Source organism: Hibiscus syriacus, unplaced genomic scaffold (genome assembly GCF_006381635.1).
Source record: "Hibiscus syriacus cultivar Baekdansim isolate YM2019G1 unplaced genomic scaffold, ASM638163v2 tig00008145_pilon, whole genome shotgun sequence".
Taxonomy (NCBI): domain Eukaryota; kingdom Viridiplantae; phylum Streptophyta; class Magnoliopsida; order Malvales; family Malvaceae; genus Hibiscus; species Hibiscus syriacus.
Window position 1 is genome coordinate 2,098,727 of NW_024062153.1, and position 23,455 is coordinate 2,122,181.

Sequence of the window (23,455 nt, forward strand, 5' to 3'; positions counted from 1 at the left end):
GAAAGTCTTGTATAAATCTTCCCATGACTCCATTTATCCGGAAGGAACTCCACTGAGCCAAGTTCTTGCTCTATCACCTAAGGAGTAAGGAAAAAACTTCAGTTTGAGCACATCTTCATGTACTCCTTTTTGTCGAAATGATTCACATACTTCAAGGAAAGCACGTACATGCTGTCTAGCATCTTCATTGGGTGTACCACCAAATTGGCCGATAGAGTTCAGCATATTAAACATCACTGGTTTCAATTCGAAATGAGTGGCTTGTATCTCAGGTGCCACTACGCTAGGATTGAGGTCATCGAGAATAGGGTTCAAATGATCTCGTATCACTCTTGGTCTTGTAACTTGGAGATTAATCGCTGCATCTGGGTCTCCTAGATCTCTCATGTCATTTTGCATTTGATTCAAATGTTCTCTGGTTCTTTGGGTACACAACCTTTGTCTTAATGTTTGCTCAACTTCGGGGTCGAATGGTTCCAAAGGTTTACCAGCAGATCTCAATTTCATGCAATAATAAACACCTATAAAAGAAAAAAAACTACGTTAGACTAAATAAATATAAAGTGACTATAAGAACTTGTTATGGCTAAAAATTTCGTCAGTTGCCAATCCCCGACAACGACGACAAAAACTTGATCGCTTATAAATGTATATGCTAAGGCAAGTAAATCTGTGAAAGTATACATAATCGATGCAAGTAATATAGTAGTGAGTGAGTATCGTCTCCACAGGGATTGTATTAGAAATATATTTTCACCACAACTAGAACTAATGTCACAAACTAAATCCTACTAAGTATTTGAACTAAGAACTAATATGAAGAAACTAAGAAGAATGATTCAATGATTTCAGAATAATGTAGTCGAGACAAAGGAAATATACAGACATATAAAACAAAACAAGTATTGGTTTAAATATAATGCAAACAACCTCTCATATTCAGACGGGTGCTATGGTAATACCTCTCGGCGTTAACTATAGACGTTGTCTTAACCTACTCTAGCAATTATCCCTTTTAGTCACTTGAAACTCACTCCTTATCTCTAAGGTAGACAAGTTAGAACTTCACCATCCCGGATTCATTCATTTGCTCACGTTGATCTATATTAATTCTCTCGAATCTAAGAATCACTATCTAGACAAAAGGCTATCTCTCGATGCTCTTACAATGCCAAGACATATTTTACCGAAACCCCAGGAAATCTCTCGATGCTCTTACAGTGTTAAGGCAAAATATTTAAACTATGAGCAAAAAAATCATAAGCAAACATGATTCATCATTTATAAACATAAAAATATTGTTTAGGCAAAACAAAGTTTAACACCAAGTAAAGCATTCATGGTGTTATCAAAGATCATCCAAGATTTAACTGTTTAATAAAACCCTAAATAAAATAAGAATTAAGAACAAAGGAAGAATGACTCCTAAAACCAGGGGCTTTGTCGCGATAATCCTGATCAGCACCACGCTTGCCTTGGTGATCACCCTCTCTCGAGGCTTGATCACCACTCTGTTATCGTCTGGATATGGAGGACACCAAGGAAGATTGGTGGGTAGACGGTGGGAAAGCACTGCAGTTGCTTGCTCACGCCTTAGGTGAAGCTATTCTCTATTCTTCTTCTTTGCCTCTTTCTCTTTGCAGCTACGGCTGAATATTTATAAGGAAAAATATCCTAGGGCTTTGCATGCTTTTGGAGTTTCCTTAATTAGCCGTTATTAATTTCCCAAGCTTAAAAATAAAAGGCAGCTAGCGGCTATCAGAATAATCAAGGCTTGCTTGTACGTGAAGTAGGTCATCCAGCTGGCATGTGACATAGGCAATTTCGCCACACCTACTTCAGACTTCTTCAGATAAATCTTGCCTCGGCGAGATAAATCTGCTCTTCACGTTCTGTTCTGTTCTGTTGACCTTTGCAACTTTTCATTGTCACGACTGAAATGTTCTTCCTCTGTAGAATTCCTGCACAAACACAACTCAAACAACCCGTTCTTCTCAGCAGTATCAGTCAAGCCAAATAAATCTTGCATAAGTAAAACTTATCTACCACAGGCTAATATAACCTATATGCAACTTAAAATGCAGTGCATACTTTGTTTAGATGAGCAATAACTTAAGTGAAAAGACTAGAAATTGAGTATTTTTACGGAGTTGTCAGTAACAATCTCGAAATTTCTAGAACCCTTTTAGAGAAGGTTTTGCTTTTAATAGCTATTCAACCAGGTGAACTAAGTAGAGGCCGAGATGAATTTTCGTGGATTCTAGGATTCGAACTGTTCGTGATTTCTGTTAGTTGATGTTGTATTTGCTGATTTTCAAGGAACCCAATGTAAGTAATCGTATCTCTTCCTCCTGGTTTCAGAATTTAAGTACTTGGATCGCTGGTGAGACCGTTACGTTTTTGTTTCTGCTGCGCCATAGGTGCGTTGATGATCCCACCAATAATGATATCATCAAAATAAACAACAACATACTTACCTATGAATTCTTTCAGAACATGGTTCATTAATCAAATGAATGTACACGGTGCATTGGTAAGGATAAAGGGTATGACAAGCCATTCGTAGAGTCCAAACTTTGTTTTGAAAGTTGTATTTCACTCGTCTCCTTCTTTCATTCAGATTTGGTGGTAACCGTTTTTGAAATTTATCTTTTTGAACATGTAAGATCCATGTAGTTCATCCAACATATCATTAAGATGTGGAATAGGGTGCCTATATTTGATTGTTATTTTGTTGATTGGTCTAGAATTTATACACATTTAGAATCTGCCATCTTTATTGGGCACAAGAATAACTGGAATGGCACAAGGACTATGGCTTTCATGAATGTGAACTTTTTATAGTTAAGCTTCAACTTTTCTTTCCAACTCCTTGGTTTCTTTAAGAATGCATCGGTAAACAGGTCGATTTGGAATGGATGATCTAGGGATGAAGTCAATTTGATGTTCTATTCCTCTTTTAGGTGGTAAGCCATCCGATTGATTGCCTAATACATATGTGAATTCCTACAATAGAGAAAAACTCTAGGCAAATTCATAAGGTTAGTAGAAATTGAAAATATGGTGTGTTTGAATAGGGTAATGATGTAAATCTTATGGTGGGAAAAGATTTCTCTCAAGTGTTTTGAATTTGCATAAACATTTTATGACACTATTGTTTTTCCTCACAAGTTGTTTCACTCACCTCCCATAGGTCATTCTTTTGGCTTTTATTGGTTTTGACCTCTTTTGCCTCTTTTTTTTTTTAAATTCCCAACCTCCTCACAAATTCTTTTATGATATTGGAGAATTTCTTTTGGATGCATTGACCGTAAACTATATAGTTTTCCATTGATGTTCATTTTACTTATTTGGCTTACCATAGTAAATGACATCATTTTCATATTCCCATGGTCTTCCCAAAAGAATGTGAGATGCTTGCATTGGGAGTACATCACACCAAACATCGTCACAATATTGCCCACCTTCAGATTAATGAGACACTGTCTTATGACCTTTAGTTCAGAACTCTGATTAAGCCATTGTAAATAGTATGGCTTAGGATGTCATTGACTAGACAAGTTAAGAGTATCCACCACATAAATTCTAATCACATTAACACATCTTCCATTGTTAATAATCAAAGAGTAATCTTTATCCTTTATCTGACATCTAGTGTGGAAGATGTTTGTTCTCTAAATATCCGAGTCATCAATTTTTTGTATGCTTATGTTTTGTCTCATAACCAAGCATAACCCATCAAATCCATCACTATCCGACTCAATTTTTGTCTCTTTTTCTATATGATGGGGATAATTTTTCTGAATCAGGCCAACTAGTATCCTCTTCTAGGATTATCATTATTTCCAAATTCAGATACTTGTGACTGATATGACCATACCATTTGCATTTAAAGCACAAGGTTCTTTTCTTTGAGTCTTTTTAGGGTTTTCTATCACATCTTTATTATCCACCTTATGCTCTTCATCCCTTGATTTCTTATTTGTGACAGAAGATGGAGTAGAAGAAGGAATGAGATTAGATGAAGTACCTTGGTAAGAAGAATATGTACCTTGATAATTTTCTCTGAATTTGAACCTTCTCTGAAGTTATGCTTCGATTGTTATTGCTTTCTTTAATGTTTCTTCTAGACTTTCATATCCATGCAAATCAAGAAGATCAACAATGCTTATGTTTAGGCTAACAACAAAACGAGATAATGTATCTTCTTATTCTTCAATGATGTCTTCTTGGTTTATGAGAGATTGCATCTTCTTGTAGTAGTCTTCCATGGAACTCTATCCTTGTAGAATTCGGTGGAGTCTTTGCTTTACTTCTCACATGTAGTGTGTTGGTAAGAAGTGATTTCTCATGATTTTCTTCAGTGCAACCCATGATGTAATGTTTTGGATCTGATTATCGTAGATTGATTTTCTAGTATGCATCCACCAAGTGTGTGCTTAGCCTACGAATTCCATGGTGACAAGGGGTATCTATTATGTGATGGCACAGTCATGGTAGGAAAAACATAAGATCAATATTTTCTTCCTAATCTATGTAACCACATGGGTCATAGTCTTCTTTTAATGGTGGAATTGTGAACTTTGGTTTAGTAAACAGTTTTGGCATTTGAAACTGGGGCTGTGCACGCTTGGGAACCATGAAGATTTTTTGTTCATTGTCTTGCTCGGGTTATAGACCGATGGTTTTTGAACCTATTTTTGTCGCATGGATAAGTTTAGGTCATCCAATCATTATTGACTTTCCTACTGTAAGGTGAACTATTGATTTGCAACATTCAAAAGTGTTGCTAAGGTTTAGTTGAGAGTAGTTTTTTTCCATCCTAAAATCACAACACTCAAAAGAAAAATTTTAAAGTGAAAAGAAAAAAAGAAAACAACAAACCTCACAAGTTACTCCAAGGAAGTAACACAACGAGAGGCAAGAAAACTAATATTGTACTCTTTAAACTTTCTTCTCTAAAAAATCTTCCCAATGTTCATATTGGATTTCAATCACTAGCAAAGGAAAAAAATGTTACTTAAGGGTTCTAAGAGGCCAAAGAAAGTTAAGACTCCAAGCAAACGAGAATGCAAGGAAGAAGAAGTATGCAAATTCTTTAATCCTACTAACACAAGGAAGAAAACGTGTTAGATGATGTAGAAGAACAATAAAAGGTAAAATAAAAGAACCTAAAACAATAAGAGTCAAAGAAAAGTTAGAAAAACTAAATTCAAAAAACCCTAATTTGTTGAATCGACTTGAGCAATGTCTTTAAGGGGGTTGTCTATCTCTAAAAATTCTAAACTTTTTGTGTGGATGTCATCCAATGAGTGTAGTTTGGATCTGGAAAATTTGACAAGAACTAGTGCTCAAATCTGCCTCTCAATCTTGAACGATTGATCAGGGGGTCAAATGAAGTCCGATTGGTCTAAAATTTAAACTAGAGATTTATCTTAGGATAAGACAATTACCTGTAAAAAATTAGTCCCAGATCAGTCCCGTACGGTTACATCAACTGCGAAGGAAAGATTGATCTCATGCTTTCCTACCATGATTGTCCCATCGCAGAACATGTACCCCTTGTCAAAATGGAAATCGTGGGCTATGCGCACACTTTATGGATACAGAACATGAAAACAATCCACAATAATCAGATCAAAGATGCGACATCATGGGCCGCACTGAAGAATATCATGAGAAACCGCTTTCTATCGGCACACTACACAAGAGAAGTAAAACAAAGACTCCACCTACTTCAATAAGGAAAGAGTTTCGTGGAAGACTACTACGAGGATATGCAATCTCTCATAAACTGAGAAGACATCACTAAGGAAGAGGAAGATACAATATCTTGTTTTGATGTTGGCTTAACCACAAGCATTGTTGATCTTCTTGATTTGCATAGATATGAAAGTCTAGAAGAAACATTAAAGAAAACAATAAAAATCGAATCACAACATCAAAGAAGATTTCAGATTCAGAGATAATTATCAAGGTACATCATTTTCTTACCAAGGAACTTTATAATGCTCCAAATATTGAATTAGGGATTTTATTGAAATATTTAAAATTTGAGAATTTATTTGATTAAATGATAAAAGATGAGAAATGATTTAGATTAGTGGTTTAGACTAAATTGTAGCAATGGATGATTAAGATGGCATTTTGGTTCTTTAAGGGGAAAATAAATTTAAAATTCATTTTAATAAGGTATTAAAGTAAAGGGGGAAAGGGGAAAATAGGTTACCAAAAAGCCATCTCTATTTTCTTTTTCTTTCCCGTGGAAAAAACTCACCTCTATAGCAAAGGTAAAGTTTTATTGTGTTAGTGTTTCCTTTTTATTATGGTTGGTTCTTCCATACTTAAGTGATATGTAAGCTTAATGAAAGGTTATATAAGATTAAAACTATGAGATAGAAGAAATATTGGAGATTTAAGAAAATGGGTTTTGAAATGATATGTTAAGATAAGAGTGTTTATTGATGTTTACTAGTTGATTTGACTTGTCAAAAAGGTAAATGAGAGACTATAAGCTTTGGATGGGTTTAAAAACAAGTTAGAAAAAGTGGTGTGATTCTTAGATTGAAATGTTCTAGGGAGATGTTAGATGTTTTAAGAAGGTAAATGAAGGAAAGTTAGTAGGGATAAGTAAAGAAGAGTTTAATAGCATTGTTGGGTGTAAATATAAGGAACTTTGACCAAAATTGGGTAATAAGTGGGTAGAAAAATGGAAAATCTAGGTTAGGGTATCGATACTGATATAACAGTACTGATACTATAGGTTTAAAATTTGAAAATCAGCCGTGAAGTATCGATACTTATGCAAGCATTATAGATACCGAAAGGGGGTATCGATACTTTGAGGAAGGTATCGATACCATTGATAATAGAATGCACAAATGGTATTGATACCGTAATAGAGTATCGGTACCATAATATAGTAGTATCGATACCATGGTAGGGTATCGATACTATAGAGCTAGAAATTTTAAGATAGGCTAATATTGTTATAGGAAATTTAATAATATGTACTCTTGAGTATTGTTTAGGTATAATTGATATAAAACATACTAACAATTGATATTGTACGTGTCTTTAATGGATAATTAAGTAGATCGAAATCAAGCTCCCGATTCAACCAGAACGAAAGGCAAAGGCAAAGTTCCTGAGTAATCAGCTTTGTATTTTGGATACAATAGCGAGGCAAACCAGGTAAGTAAACTTATTATGTACCTACATGTTATACTAGTCATAAATGTATGATTGCTTAATATTTGTATGAAGATTACCAAATAGGCACTAAGTGTGCAATTCACGAAATTCATCATATGTTGATGAACATCCGTTTCTGCACTAAGTGTACAATTCACGAAATTCATCATATTTTGATGAACAACCGTTTTGGCACTGAGTGTGCAATTCACGGAATTCATCATATGTTGATGAACAACCGTTTCGACACTAAGTGTGCAATTCACGGAATTCATCATATGTTGATGAACAACCGTTTCAACACTAGGTGTGCAATTCACATGATTCATCATATGTTGATGAAAAACAGTTTCGACACTAAGTGTTCAATTCACAGAATTCATCATATGTTGATGAACAACCATTTCGACACTAAGTGTGCAATTCACAGAATTCATCATATGTTGATGAACAACCATTTCGGTACTAAGTGTGCAATTAACGGAATTCATCATATGTTGATGAACAACCGTTTAGGCACTATGTGTACAACCCATAAAATTCATAATATGTTTCTGAATGATCGTATAGGCACTACGTGTGCATCGTAACGAAATGATATTAACTTGAAAATAATGAATTGGTATTTGATCAATAGGAAATAATGATATGATGATTTCATCGTACTATTATTCTTGCCTCACTAAGTAATTACTTAACATGTGTTTATTTCACGCGTAGGTTAAAATTCAAAAACGAGTAAGTATTTGAACATTTATTTTCGTTTATCTATTTAAGAAATGCAGGTTTTATTATTAGTAAATTAAAACGTTTTATAAAAAGAAACAAAATTTTTTGGGTTTTCAAATAAGGAAATGTTTTAAAAGTGATATGACATCTGTATCCCGTGTACAAAAAGCTATATGCAAGATGGGTGTTACATTTATTGGTATCAGAGCATATGTTTAGTCGATTCTCGGTTGAAATCGAGTGTATTTTGATGTAAAAAGAGTTTACATGCCACTAAGATGTCAAAGTTACTGATAGGGTATAGAAAGAATATGATAGATATCTCTCCTTACTAACTTAAGTACCATCTTTATGTATATTATACTAGATGTTGGATTCTACGAATTCCAGAAGATTGAATGGACGAAAGATTAGAGATGGATCGTGTAGTGAAAGTTATGAAGAGAACAGTGAACATCCGATTCCGTCTGAGAATGTTAGCGTATCGACACATTAGGGTATGACTGTGCCGGAGTTTGGAGCCTTTATACAAGCTCTTGATGCTATATTAACTAGGTTCCAACCTCCTCCTCCTCCCCCTGCTTCTCCAGCACTGTAAATGTTAATTCTTAAGGAGTTGAGAAGTTTGGGAGCTCATGAGTTCAGGGGAGAAGAAGGTGAAAGTCCAATGGACGTGGATTTATAGTTGAATAATGTTATGGTTGATGTTGGAAAGTCTATAGTGCTCCAATCATGAAAAATTGTGCAGAGCTGTATTATTACTACGAGGATCAGCTCGGGTGTGGTGGACGAATATGACGATGTATGCATCTCCTGAACAAGTGAACTAGTAATTAGTCAAAGATGAGTTCAAGAATAAGTATATCGGGGAGCAGCTTATGAGGTCAATGATGTTGAAGTTTCTTAACGTGAAACGAGCGATCAAGAAGTGCATGAGTATGAGGCTGAATATAATAAGCTTAACCGTTATGCTATCGAGGTGGTTCCTAATGATATAGCTCGATGAGATTGGTTTATTGAGGGTCTGAGGCCTAAGTTGAAAGAGATAATGTTGGCCTTAAACTTGCCTAACCTATAAGAAGTTACAAACATAGCTAAGGTTATTAAAAGAGCTCAAGAGGATACTATGGCAGCGGAGTAGAGTATGCAGTCAGGAAAAAGGATTGGGATGTCTTTATCTACACGTCATACTAAGAGAGGCAAGGGCACAGGTTCCCGATATACTAACAGAGTTGATTCTACTGCAGCTTCACAAAAAACTAAGCAGTCTCATTCTTTTACTGCTAGCTCGGGTAGAGGTTATGGAGAAAGAGGTAACCCCTGTTAGACATGTGGCAAATTTCATCGAGGAGTATGTAGAGTGCTCTATGGCGCTTGTTTTATATGTGGAGAAAAGAGTCATTATGCTCGGAACTGTCCATTGAGATTCGGGGATAGATCAGTTCAAACTGAGAGATCATTTCAAACTGAGAGATCAGTGGTAGCACCTAGTAGAAGCAGAGGAAGAGGAAGATCAGACAGTTAATTTAAGGCTAGCCAGAGGCAAAAGACTCGGGGAGTGATATGAATTTATAATATAAAGACCAGTGAGGATCAAGATGATTCAGAGATCATTACAGGTACATTCTATGTTTTTGATGAGCCTATTTTTGTTCTAGTTGACCCTGGTTCTACGTACTATTATATTAGTACAAAGTTGTTTAGAACTAGAGGAATTCCTTTAGAACCAATTTCTAGTGAAATGATAGCAGTACATCCTATGGGTCATAGTGCAAGGGTGGCTAGGGTGTGTAGAAAATGTCCAATTAAGATTCAAGGGGTCGTGTTCTTGGAAAACTTGATAGAGTTACCCTTTGATGAGTTTGAAATCATTTTGGGCATGGATTCTTAGATTGAAATGTTCTTGGGAGATGTTAGATGTTTTAAAAAGGTAAATGAAGGAAAATTAGTAGGGATAAGTAAAGAAGAGTTTAATAGCATTGTTGGGGTGTAAACATAAGAAAATTTGACCAAATTTGGGTAAGAAGCGGGCAGAAAATGGAAAGTCTGAGTTAGGGTATCGATACTGATAGAACAATACCAATTCTATAGGCTTAAAATTTGAAAATCAGCCGTGTAGTATCGATACTTATGCAAGCAGTATCGATATCGAAAGGGGGTATCGATACTATAAGGAAGGTATCGATACCATTGATAACAGAATGCAAAAATGGTATCGATACCATAATAGAGTATCGATACTATTACATAGTAGTATCGATACCGTGGTATGGGTATCGATACTATGGAGCAAGAAATTTTAAGATAGGCTGATATTGTTATAGGAAATTTAATAATATGTACTATTGAGTATTATTTAAGTATAATTGTTAGAAAACATACTAACAATTGATATTGTACATGTCTTTAATGAATGCTTGAGTAGATCGAAATCAAACTCCCGAGTAAAGCAGAATGAAAGGAAAAGGCAAAGTACCTGAGTAATCAACTTTGTATTTTGGATACAATAGCGAGGCAAGCCAGGTGAGTGCACTTAGTATGTACCTACATGTTATACTAGTCATAAATGTATGATTACTTAATATTTGTATGGGGATTACCAAATAGGCACTAAGTGTACAATTCATGGAATTCACCATATGTTAATGAACAACTGTTTCGGCACTAAGTGTGCAATTCACGATATTCATAATTTGTTGATGAACAACCGTTTCAGCACTAAGTGTGCAATTCACGGTATTCATAATTTGTTGATGAACAATCGTTTCGACACTAAGTGTGCAATTCACGGAATTCATCATATGTTGATGAACAACCATTTCGACACTAAGTGTGCAATTTACGAAATTCATCATATGTTGATGAACAACCGTTTCGACACTAAGTGTGCAATTCATGGAATTCAACATATGTTGATGAACAACCGTTTCTGCACTAAGTGTGCAATTCAAGGAATTCATCATATGTTGATGAACTACCATTTAGGCACTATGTGTGCAACCCACGAAATTCATAATATGTTTCTAAATTACCATATAGGCACTACGTGTGCACGTAACGAAATGATATTAACTTGAAAATAATTAATTGGTATTTGTTCAATAGGAAATAATGATATGATGATTTCATCATACTATTATTCTTGCCTTACTAAGTAATTACTTAATGTGTGTTTATTTCACGCGCAGGTTAAAATTCAAGAGGAGTGAGTAGATCAGCGGACATCAAAGCAAGTTTCGCCTCGTCAGTAACAGTATGAAATTCATGTATGCTTTTGATGTATTTTAGTGGGCATGTAATAGATTTAGTAAAAACACTCTAAAAAGTATGGGATTTAATATGATGTAAAACGGTTAAGTATTTAAATATTTATTTTTGTTTATCTATTTAAGTAATGCATGTTTTATTATTAGTAAATTAAAATGTTATATAAAAAGAAATAAAATTTTATGGGTTTACAAGTAAGGAAATGTTTTAAAAATGATGTGACATATGTATCTCGTGTATGAAAAGGTATATGAGAGATGGTTGTGGTATTAGAGCACATGTTTAGCCAATTCTCGGCCGAAATCGAGTGTATTTTGATGTAAAAAGAGTTTACATTCCACTAAGATGTCAATGTTACTTATAGGGTATAGAAAGAATATGATAGATGTCACTCTTTACTAACTTAAGTACTATCTTTATGTATGTTATACTAGATGTCAGATTCTACGAATTCGAGAAGAGCAGATGTATGAGATATTAGAGATGGATTGGGTAGTGAAAGTTATAAAGAGCATCCGATTTCATCTGAGAATGCCAGCGCACCGGCACATCTAGGTAAGCCCGTGTCAGAGTTTGGAGCCTTTATGCAAGCTCTCGATGCTATATTGACAAGGTCCGAACCTCCTCCGCCAACCCTTGCCCCTCCAGCACCGCGAATGTTAATTCTTAAGGAGTTAAGAAGTTTGGGAGCTCCTGAGTTCAAGGGAGAAGAAGGTGAAGGTTCGATGGACGCATATTTATGAATGATGTTTTGGTGATGTTGGAAAGTCTACAGTACTCTGATCATGAAAAATTGGTTGGAGCTGTATCTTTACTCTGAGGATCAACTCGGGTGTAGTGGACGAATACGACGATGTATGCATTACCCGAACAAGTGAAATGTAATTATTCCAAGATGAGTTCAAGACCAAGTATATCGGGGAGTAGTTTATTTGGTCAATGTTGTTGAAGTTTCTTAACTTGAAACAAGACGATCGAGCAGTGCATGAGTATGAGGCTGAATACAATAAGCTTAGCCGTTATGATACCGAGGTGGTTCCTAATGCTAAAGCTCGATGCGATTGGTTTATTGAGGTTCTGAGGCCTAAGTCGAAAGAGATGATGTTGGCCTTAAACTTGCATAACCTACAAGAAGTTATAAACAGAGCTAAGGCTATTGAAATAGCTCAAGAGGAGAGTATGGTAGTGGAGAAGTGTATGCAGTCAGGAAAAATGATTGGGACGTCTTCATCTATACATCATGCTAAGAGAGGCAAGGGCACTAGTTCCTGATATACTAACAGAGCTGATTCTACTACAATTTCACAGAAAACTAAGCATTCTCATTCTTTTGCTGCTAGCTCGATTAGAGCTTATGGAAAAAGAGGTAACCCTTGTCAGACATGTGGAAAATTTCACAGGGGAGTATGTAGAGTGCTCTCTAGCGCTTATTTTATATGTGGAAAAATGGGTCATTATGCTCAGAACTGTCCACAAAGATCCGGGGATAAATCAGTGCAAACTGAGAGATCAGTGGTAGCACCTATTAGAAGAAAAACCAGATGAAGATCAAGCGGTCAATTTGAGGCTATCCAGAGGAAAGAGATTCAGGGAGTGGCCCGAATTTATAATATAAAGACCAGTGAGGATCGGGATGATATGGAGATCATAACAAGTACATTCCATCTTTTTGATGATCCTATTTTTGTTCTAGTTGACCCTGGTTCTACGCACAATTATATTATTACAAAGTTGGTTAGAACTAGAGGAATTCCTTTAGAACCAATTTCTGTTGAAATGATAGTGGTAAATCCTATGGGTCATAGTAAAAGGGTGGCTAGGGTGTATAGAAAATGTCCAATTAAGATTCAATGGGTCGTGTTCTTGGTAAACTTGATGGAGTTGCCCTTTGATGAGTTTGAAATCATTTTGGGCTTGGATTGGTTGTTGTAGATTGTCACCGGAAGCGATTATTCTTAAAGGATGCAGAAGGCTCTGAAATTGATGACTCAGATATTCAGAGAACAAATATCTTCCACACAAGATGTGAGATAATGGATAATGCTTACTCCTTAATTAATAAAAATGGAAGATGTGTTAATGTGATTAGCAGTTATGTGGTGGATGAACTTAACTTGCCTAGTTAACGACATCCTAAGTCATACTGCTTGTAGACACCCGTTTTCATTCGAGTTGTAACCATTATTTATTATTTATTATTATTATTCAAATTATTATAAATTTTATTTATTACTAATATTATTATATATATTTTTTACTGCCACAAAAAATAAAAGTCCAACACAACCAAGCCCTATTACACCAAACCTTAACTTTTGTAACCCTAATCTAATCCTAGCCCAAGTCTGCCGCTATGTTCTGCCACTGTCGTCTACTATCGCTGCTACCTTCTGACATTCGTTGACATCATTGTTTTAGTTCACTGACAAGAAAAATTGAGAAAAAAAGGGTAATCATCACACCATAGCCAAATCAAATCATCACCAAAGACAAAAAATCATAGATATAAACATGCGACCAAGGATTCAAAAAAAGAGGATGATTTGAACAGAGAAAAAGAAGAGAACAAATTTGAAAAAAAATGAAATAGGAGAGAGAGCAAAGATTTACAAAGAGGGGAGAATATTAGAGCAAAAAGGAGAAGAAAAACTCTATCATAGGTAAAATATTTTCCTTTGATTTAATTTAGATCGATAAAAAGAGGGTTTAGGTGTATTACCTTTCACCGTCAAGGTGGCACTAGAGTTAATGAGGGTTGGTTTACCACCCTCTTTGGTTGCTACGATCGTTGGGATGCGGTGGAAGTGAGGAGGTTATCGATGAATGGCCATGGCACTTAAAGGGTTACATAGAACCTTTGAGAGAAATTCTCTCTTGAATTTAAGGTGCTTACTAAGAATGAAAAATAGGGTTTTCTAATCCTATAATATGCCTTATAAGGCTTACATGAAACAATGTCATTTAGTGACCCCAAACACATATGTTTTTTTAACTAGGGGATAATTCCCTTTTAGGTTCTCCTAAGTTTGTAATCATTTTATTTTAGTCATTAAATGAAGTTGGTTATTTGTATTTCAAACCTTGTAATATATTTATATTTATGTTTTGACCCCTTCTCAGTTTAGATTTTATTTTAATTAATCACATGTGACAATAATGTTTATTTTCATGATTAGTCATTTCCATTTTTGTTGGTTGCAATCTAGTCCTTTTTTCGAGGCTTTATTGAATTTTTGGTTTTACCTTAATATTTTGTGAATGTTACATTTCATTCCTAATTTCCTTTTTTTTATCTAAGTTCATGTTGCTTTTTGCATCTGGCTTGCAGTTATATATGATTATATTTTAGTCCTAAATATTATTATTGGGTTGTTTTACAAAAGTCTTCAAAAAAAGGTAAAAAACCGAAGTTTCCCTTTTAGATCTAGGCCGATTGAGGCCATTTTATGGTAATCGGAGGGTTGATTCGGGTTCACGAAGTTGGGGGAACGTTTGGTGAGGTTTTGCTTTTTTTCGGTCGGCGGCCGACTATCCCTCCGGGGGAAGGTTGTAGAGAGAAGCCAGAGAGATTTTTTTTGTTCTCTCTTTTAGTGAGAGAAAGGAAAAATGAAAATGAGGGGGATCGACTTTAGGAGGTCGGTTTTTGGGGTATAAATACCCCTCATGCGATGTCGTTTTGGGGAGGTATTTTCTTTATTTTTTTGTGAGTAAATTACACCTTTAGTCCCTGTAAGTGGTATTTTTTATATTTTAGCCATTGAATACAATTTTCAGTATTCTAATTTCGATCTCAAATTTATTATTTTTACATTCTAGTCCTAATTTATGTTTTATTTGAAAATGGCCTAGGAATTTATGCATGTTTTAATTTAGCCGCTATTTTCTTTTTTCCTTATTTCGATTTAACCACTGCTATTTTAATTTTGTCATTTTGATCCTTTTTTTTGTTTTTTTAATATTTATTGTTTTTAACATTTTTCCATTTTTATTTCAATATTTATCTTTTTATTTATTTTATTTTATTTAGCTTTTTTATTTTATTTTATTTTATTTATTTGTTTTTATATTTTTATTTTTTATTTTTTTTATCTCTATTTATCCACTTTATTTATTATTATATTAATTATTTTATTATTATTATTTTTATTTACAATCTGACAATATTCTTGACTCTTTTTAGGGGATTTTTTAATCGATCAAAGGTAAGTAATTCGAATCGGGTTCTAAATTTTAATTTTTCGCTATTAAGACACCCGATAAATTAATTGGTATCGAAAGGGCAGTTCAAGGGTTCAAATCCTTCCTTGACTGTAATCGACTCCCGAGCCCAACACATTTATGGTAAAATACAGATCAGGTAAGATAGTGTTCTATCTACCTAAATATCGTTTTAAAATGATCGGTGGTGACTCTACACATTTTTAAGTCGAAGCTCAATTCCGGGTCCACCTGAAAGACGGCCGTGATAGTTATAAAGAAATATGGACGATATATTTATATATAAATTTCTCTCAGCTGAATAAAGTGATGGTGAAGAATAAATACCCTCTTCTGAGGATCGATGATTTGTTTAACCAACTCAAGGGTGATTCAGTATTTTCGAAGATTGATCTTCGATAAGGGTATCATTAGTTAAAGATAAAAGAGTAAGATATTTTGAAAATGACTTTCAGAACCCGATACAATCACTATGAGTTCGTAGTTATGCCATTTGGATTGACTAATGCTTTGACTGCATTCATGGATTTGATGAATCGAGTGTTTCAGTTATATTTTGATTAGTTTGTGGTTGTGTTCATTAATGATATTTTGGTATATTCTAATACTAAAGAGGAACATGACGCGTATCTCCACACTATACTTCAGACATTGTGGGATAAAAAGTTGTATGCTAAGTTGTCAAAATGCAAATTCTGATTGTTAGAGGTCATTTTTCTAGGTCAACTTCTTTCAGAAGAAGGAAACATAGTAGATCCCAATAATGTACAAGCAATAGTGGAGTGGAAAACTCCAAAGAATGTTTTTGAAGTTTGAAGTTTGAAGTTTCTTGGGACTAGTTGGTTATTAACGGAGATTCATGAAAAATTTTCTTGATGATTGCTTCTTTCCTTACAAAGCTTCTCTAAAAGAATGTGCCATTTATTTGTACTAAAAAATGTCAAGAAAGCTTCAATATGCTTAAGAATATTTTGATAGAAGCACCAGTTTTAATGCTGCCAGAATCAGTTTTAATAGTTTGAGGTATATTTTGATGCAAGAAGGTAAAGTGGTTGTTTATGCCTCAAGATAGCTAAAGATACATGAACAAAATTATCCTATATAGGATTTTGATTTAGCAACTATAGTATTTGTTTTAAAAAAAATTAGCGTCACAACATATGATGAGCAAAATTATATAAGTTATAAAATGTGAAGTATAAGCTAACTCAGAAAGAATTTGAATTCAAAGAAAGATAAAAAGTATTCAAAAAGGATCAAATATTATGGAGGTGATAAAGTATTTCTCAAAGTTTCATATTAGAAAAGAGTCTGAGATTCGAGCATGAAGGAAAAGTTAAGTCCAAAATACATTGAACCATGTGAAATTATAAAGAGTGTTTGTACGGGGACTTGATCTCAAGCATATTAAATGTGAAAGCATCATTTGGGTAAAATAGCACAATGCTGGAAATTTTTATTTGTATGTTCATTTTTGAATTAAATATTACTTTGGGGACTGATTTGCAAGTTTGGTAAGGTGAAAGTTTGAAATTGAAAAGTCTAAGAAAAATTAGGATGAAATTACAAGTTTTTAATTGTTTAAGTGTTGATTTGAATATTTTATTAAGGTGCCAGAAATTTTATGTGATTAATGTGACATGATCATAATAGTGAAGGGCTATTATGAAGTTAATGGAAAAGTTAAGATGAATTCTAGAAAGAATACAAAATTAGTGGTTTAATTATGTATTTAGCAAAAGTTGAAGGATTGATGATGAAGCAAATATTTATGGAATTTAAGAAATATTTTGAGAAGTTTGAAATTACGATGGAAGCACGATTTAGTTTTATATCGATTTATTATTTCTACCGAACTTTATATTTAAGCTTAGATTATGTTAGTTCTATACTAACATATAATTTAAATAATTTATGTATTATATGACATTGTTAGACCACGATAAATCTAGTGATCCAAGTAACTCAAAAGAGAAGGAAAAAGTGCAGAATTGAGAAGATTATCGAGAAAAAGGTTTGGTAGGAAGTCAAAGGTGAGTGCATTTAGTTTATATTTATGTCATCACACACACATTGGCATGCGATGAGCTACTAACAGAGTTACTACGGTAAAAAGCGACTCTCAATGTTATGTGAATTGTGATTATAGCCTCTATGTTCATTTATTAAACTTATAGAATAATGAAATTGAGTTAAAGATGCTAATTAGGTAAATTTGTCTAGAAATTAAGATTCGAACAATAAGTTTAGAAATTCACCATAAATTATACAGAAATGACTAGAGGATGGATTTTATGCCAATGGATTTGTATATCAGTCTATTTTTGTCTAGAATAAATGGATACTGATTTTGAGGTGTATATGAAAAGATATGATTTTTTAAATTAAGAATAGGCCATAAAACATGACATCAGATTCTTCTCAAAACAACTTTTGTTAGTCAACTTTGAAAAATTCGCTATTAATCGTACAAGTAGAACTAAAAAAAATGACTTATATGTTAGATTCATATTAGAGTGTAGTTTTAGTGGTATTAACAGAATAATTTTTAAGTATGAACATTAATACACAATAATATTTCTTTGAAGGTAGTGCAAACAACTAGAAAATGAAATATTTATAAATTACGTAATTGAAGCATTTGAAAGCAATGGATTAATTCTAAAGCTTAGTGAAGCTTATATTTTGATTTATAAGTAAAGTTTTAAAATGGGTACAATTATAATTTGATTGAGGATGACTTGTGATAAGTCAAACTCTTATTATTTTAAAGTATGTTTCCTATTTTAAATATGAATTATTTATATAATGTTTGCATAAATGTTTTATGGATGATTTAGGGTATGAACTACTAAGGTAAGGATTTTATGAGAAAGAATTCTAAATATTTATGATTTTCAGAAATTGACTGATAAATGATTATATTATGAAATATAAGCCCATTGTATGTTGCATTGAGAGTCGTAGGTACATTTAACATGCAATTAAGTTGAGTATTTTCCAGTTATCAATTATAAGTTTTCAATTATCTGCACCATTGGTGCTCATGTTATGATTGTACATGAAGTGCATTATATGTTTCAGTTATGAATGGCACCGTGATGTGACCAGTTCGCACCTTATGTTCTACTCATATACCTTGTATTATCTTACATATACATTGGTCTATACAAATAAATATGAAAGTTATGATAGGAATATGAAAGAAAATAATATGAAAATGAAATGAAAGTTATGAAATATGTACGAATAAAAGAAATATGAATTGTTTATGATATTTTACGTTGATTTACATGATTTTTGATAAAATCATGAGATGATGATTTCCAGGTTTTTAAGGGGAAATCATCTTGAATAGATTGGTTTGAAAGTTTTAATGTTTTTTTTATTAAAATTTCAATTTTATGTTATAATACTTTACAAAATTTATGTTCTATATCACTTTAGCTATGTGGTTGCCTCCCTAAGTATTACTTAGCGCGTGATGATTTTCAAGTGTAGGTTCGAATGAAGAAAAAAGACGTGAAGTGAGGGGCTTTCCGAGCATCTTTTGGAAATAAAACCTACCGACAGTATCAGTAATGTAACATCCTCCATACCGGGTTAGTGATTAAATTGTAAAGTTTTAGAATTTAGTGATTAAAGTAGAATGATTGAAAAGTTTAATTACTTATTTGAGCTATATTTTGTAGGATTAATTAATAAAGAATGAGGATTAGAAGGACAAAATTATCTTTTCATAGAAGGATAATTATTTGGGCTAGTATTATTTTAACCCGCGTGGAAGTTTAGGAAACCAAAAACAAGTTTATAGAGTTCTCCTCTTCTTCATATTCTTCATACGTGAGACCCAAGCTAAGTTAATATCTCTTGTTAGTAAATTTCTTGATGAATTTATGGTTGATTTATGACCATTAGACAATAGCTAAGCTGAAAGGAAGTTTAATTTGTTTTAAAACCATAAGATAAGGAGTATATAAAGAATTCAAGAAAGGAAGTAGAAAAGTGAAATCTTGGAATAGAGTCCATAATAAGAATTGGAAGTGGGATTTGACTTGTCATCAAGCTAATTAAGGAATAGGAAGTGTTAGAATAGGAATTAGAACATGTTGGAATTTGAGTGAGATTCTTAAATTCTATATGGAGGATTGGATTTTTAAGTTTTAGATGTATTGAATGGATAATAATTAGTTTAAGTAAGTGTATGCAAGTTAGGGATATAAAAGGAGGTGAATTATATAGTGTTGAGAGGATTATGAAGGGATTTCGTGCTAAAAAATAACATTTATGGGTTATGTGCATCGATATACATTCAATGTGTACCGATGCACTCTCAAATAAATGAACATCGAATGCAATTAGTGCATCGATGCACCCCCTTAAAAAGAAAACATCGAATGTAATTTGTGTACCGATGCACTACTAGTGCATCGATGCACACATAAGGAGTGCATCGATACACTGTAGAGTGCATCGATACACTGTAGAGTGCATCGATACATACTTTTATTAAGAGATGAAAATAGATTTTCTTTTAACCTAAGAAATGATAGTTTAGAATATATTAATTAGTATACTGATAAGTATCAATGTATTACCATGTAGATACAGAGCCTAAACAAGTTCCAGAACAATTTCCCAGCAAGTTCGATCGAGGGAAAGGCAAAGAAATATAGGTGAGTGCATATGCATAACATGATTATCGTAGTGTATCCAGTTCTAGACTTGTGATAAGTCTGAATTCAATACATTGATGCATAATTCATCTCATATTATGAAACATAATATGAATTCATACTATGTGTATTATGTAGTATGTTTAAATGAATATGTATGCAAAGTTATATGAGCTATGTGATGAAGGTGAGGAATTGACATGTCTACGTGATATATTCTGTAAGTTGAGAAAAGCTCATGTTATGTAGATGAGAACTATAGGTATAGTTGGCATGCCAAGAGTAGAGGTTCTACGCGGTCCTTTGGGACATATATGTATTCCTTGGAATATGTGTGATGTCTTTTGAGACACATACTTGATCCTTAATATATATATATGATTCTTAAGGAATTTTCTACGTGGTCCTTAGGGACATCTTATATGGCACTACGGTGCAATTCTACGCGGCACTACGGTGCAATTCTACGCGGCACTTCGGTGCAATTTTACATGGCACTTCGGTGCAATTCTACATGGCACTTCAGTGCAATTATATATGGCACTTCGATGCATTTATACGAGCTATGGTGACATCATAGTGAACAACCTCACAATACTCACATGCCTTATGTTCTTAGTATGGTATCATGGGCCAATAAACTTATTAATACGAATTCATGAATGTTAATGTAATATGCTTATAGGTAAGGAACATGGTGATATAACTGCATTGATTAAGTATATAACTTCATTTCATTTCATCTCATTATGCCATTTTCATTACAATTCCTTGTTATTATTATTATTTTGCCTCACTAAGTCGATGATTAAGCGTGTGAGTGTTTCACACGTAGGATCAAGTTGTGAATGCTCTGAGTATTTTGATGAACTTGTATTAACCTATGTATATTATTGTATTTTAGTTATATAAGTCCAAATGTTTTATCATTTTTTTAAGAATATTGTTTTTGATAGTTAATGTGACAGCCTGGACTCGTATCTAGGTCGGGTATGGGTTGAGGGTGTTATATTTAATGGTATCAGAGCTATGGTTTAACTGATTCTAGGCATAAACCAGAGTCTATAGAGTCTTTAAATGGAATACATGCCAATATATAGTGAGAACTTATGATATGGTATAGTACAAGTATGCCGTTTTGCTAATAGAATGATATGTTTATTCTTATTAGATGTCCGTACATAGTAGTTCCCGAGGTGAAGCAGCTGGAGACGATAGGCCTACTAAAACCAGTAATTCACCTGCCCTGGCCAGGCAAGGTGAAGGACAGACATCTCAGGGAGTGCCTGTATAAGACTAAGACACTTTCTTCAGGACATTGGATGTTATTCTGATGCGTCTTCAACCTCCTGCCCCACCAACTCAAATAATGAATGTAGCAAAAGAGTTGAGAAGTTTGGGAGCTCCCAAATTTAAGGGAGAATATGAGGAAGGTCCGGTTACGGCGGATCTTTGGTTAAATGATTTAAAAATCATGTTAGATGGTCTCCACCGCTCTGAAGTGGAGAAATTAGATGGAGCTGTCCCTTTACTAAGAGGTCAAGCAAGGATATGGTGGATGAACGTCACCATGAGGATGTCAAGTGACCAGTTGACTTGGTCTTTGTTTTTAAAAGAATTTAAGAACAAGTATATTGGAGATTAGTTCATTCAGAAAATGAAGCAGGAGTTTATGAACATGAAACAAATGAACCGCTCTGTATATGAGTATGAATGTGAGTTCAACAAGCTGAGTCGATTTGCATCTGAGCTTGTGCTTACTGAAAAATATGTTTGTGACTGGTTTGTGGAGGGTTTACGCCCTAGATGGAAAGAGATGCTGATAGTATTGAATTTGTACTCATTCCAAGAGGTAATTAATTGTGCTAAAGCTCTTAAAAGAGCTCAGAATGAGAGATTTGGGGACTTAAGAGTTTAGACATCAAAGAGGATGGGTGCTTCTTCCAGCTGAGCACCACCAAAAAGAGGAAGAGATTCAGGATTTCGATCACAAGTTAGATCAGAATCAATTGCATCATCTGCTAGGGGAGCAAGTCAAGCGAGGCCTAGACAAGCACAGTCAGTGGGATCTGGTGCTGGGAGATCCAATCAGGGTCAAGTAACACAGTGTCAGCATTGTGGAAAAAATCATTTTGGTACATGTCGGATGGCTTCCGGAGCTTGTTTTTGATGTGGAGATGCCGGACATTTAATATGAGATTTTTCGTTAATGATTGAAGATTCTGTACCATCTGAGAGAGTTGGTTTTTCCTCACAGAGAGGTCAGGGAAGAGGTAGAGGAAGGAACCAGTCTGAATCCTCTGCCCAACCTGAAGTTCGGTCAATCGCACGAGTATACAATTTAAAGACAAGTGAAGATCGTGATGATCCCGATATTATAGCAGGTACTTTCCAGCTGTATGATAAATTAGTATTGGTACTGATTGATTCGGGTTCTAATTATTCTTACATTACAAGTAAATTAGTAAAGGAATTGAGGATCCCCTTAGAAGCTACAAATAAGGAGATTATAGTAACTAATCCTTTAGGGCATAGTGCTCGGGTGAATAAAGTCTGTAAGGGGTGTCCCATAAAGATTCAAGGAATTGAATTCCCTTCTAATCTGATGGAATTACCCTTTGACAAGTTTGAAGTGATTCTAGTAATGGATTGGTTGTTTCGTTACTATGGGAATGTTAATTGTAGATCGAAAAGGTAACCCTGAAGAGCCCACGAGGAATGGAAGTAAGTGTGATCAGTGAAATGTTTAATCCTTTAGCAAATGTAATATCAGTGATGTCTGCTAAGAAGCTATTGTTACAAGGATGTCAAAGTTTTCTTGCAAATGTGATAGATACAAGAGATAAAGAGAAGGGGTTAGATGAGATTCCAATAGTTCAGGAATTCCCTGATATTTTCCCTGCTGAGTTGCCAAGATTACCTCCAGAGAGAGGTAGAATTTTAAATTGAAGTAATGCCGGGAACAGCTCAGATTGCAATGGCACCTTATCAGATGGCTCCGAAAGAATTGCAAGAGTTAAAGAATCAATTATAAGAGTTGTTAGAGAAGGGATTTATTCGACCAAGTGTGTCGCCTTGGGGAGCTCTGGTGTTATTTGTTAAGAAAAAAGATAGGTCAATGCGTCTCTGCATTGACTATCGACAACTCAATAAAGTAACCATTAAGAATAAGTATCCCCTCCCGTGAATTGACAACTTGTTTAATTAATTAAAAGGAGCTTCAGTATTCTCGAAGATCAATCTACGTTCATGTTATCACCAATTGAAGATTAAGGAGAAGGACATTCTAAAGACTGCTTTTAGAACGAGATATGGCCATTATGAATTCATTGTAATGCCATTTGGAGTAACGAATGCACCTGCTGTTTTCA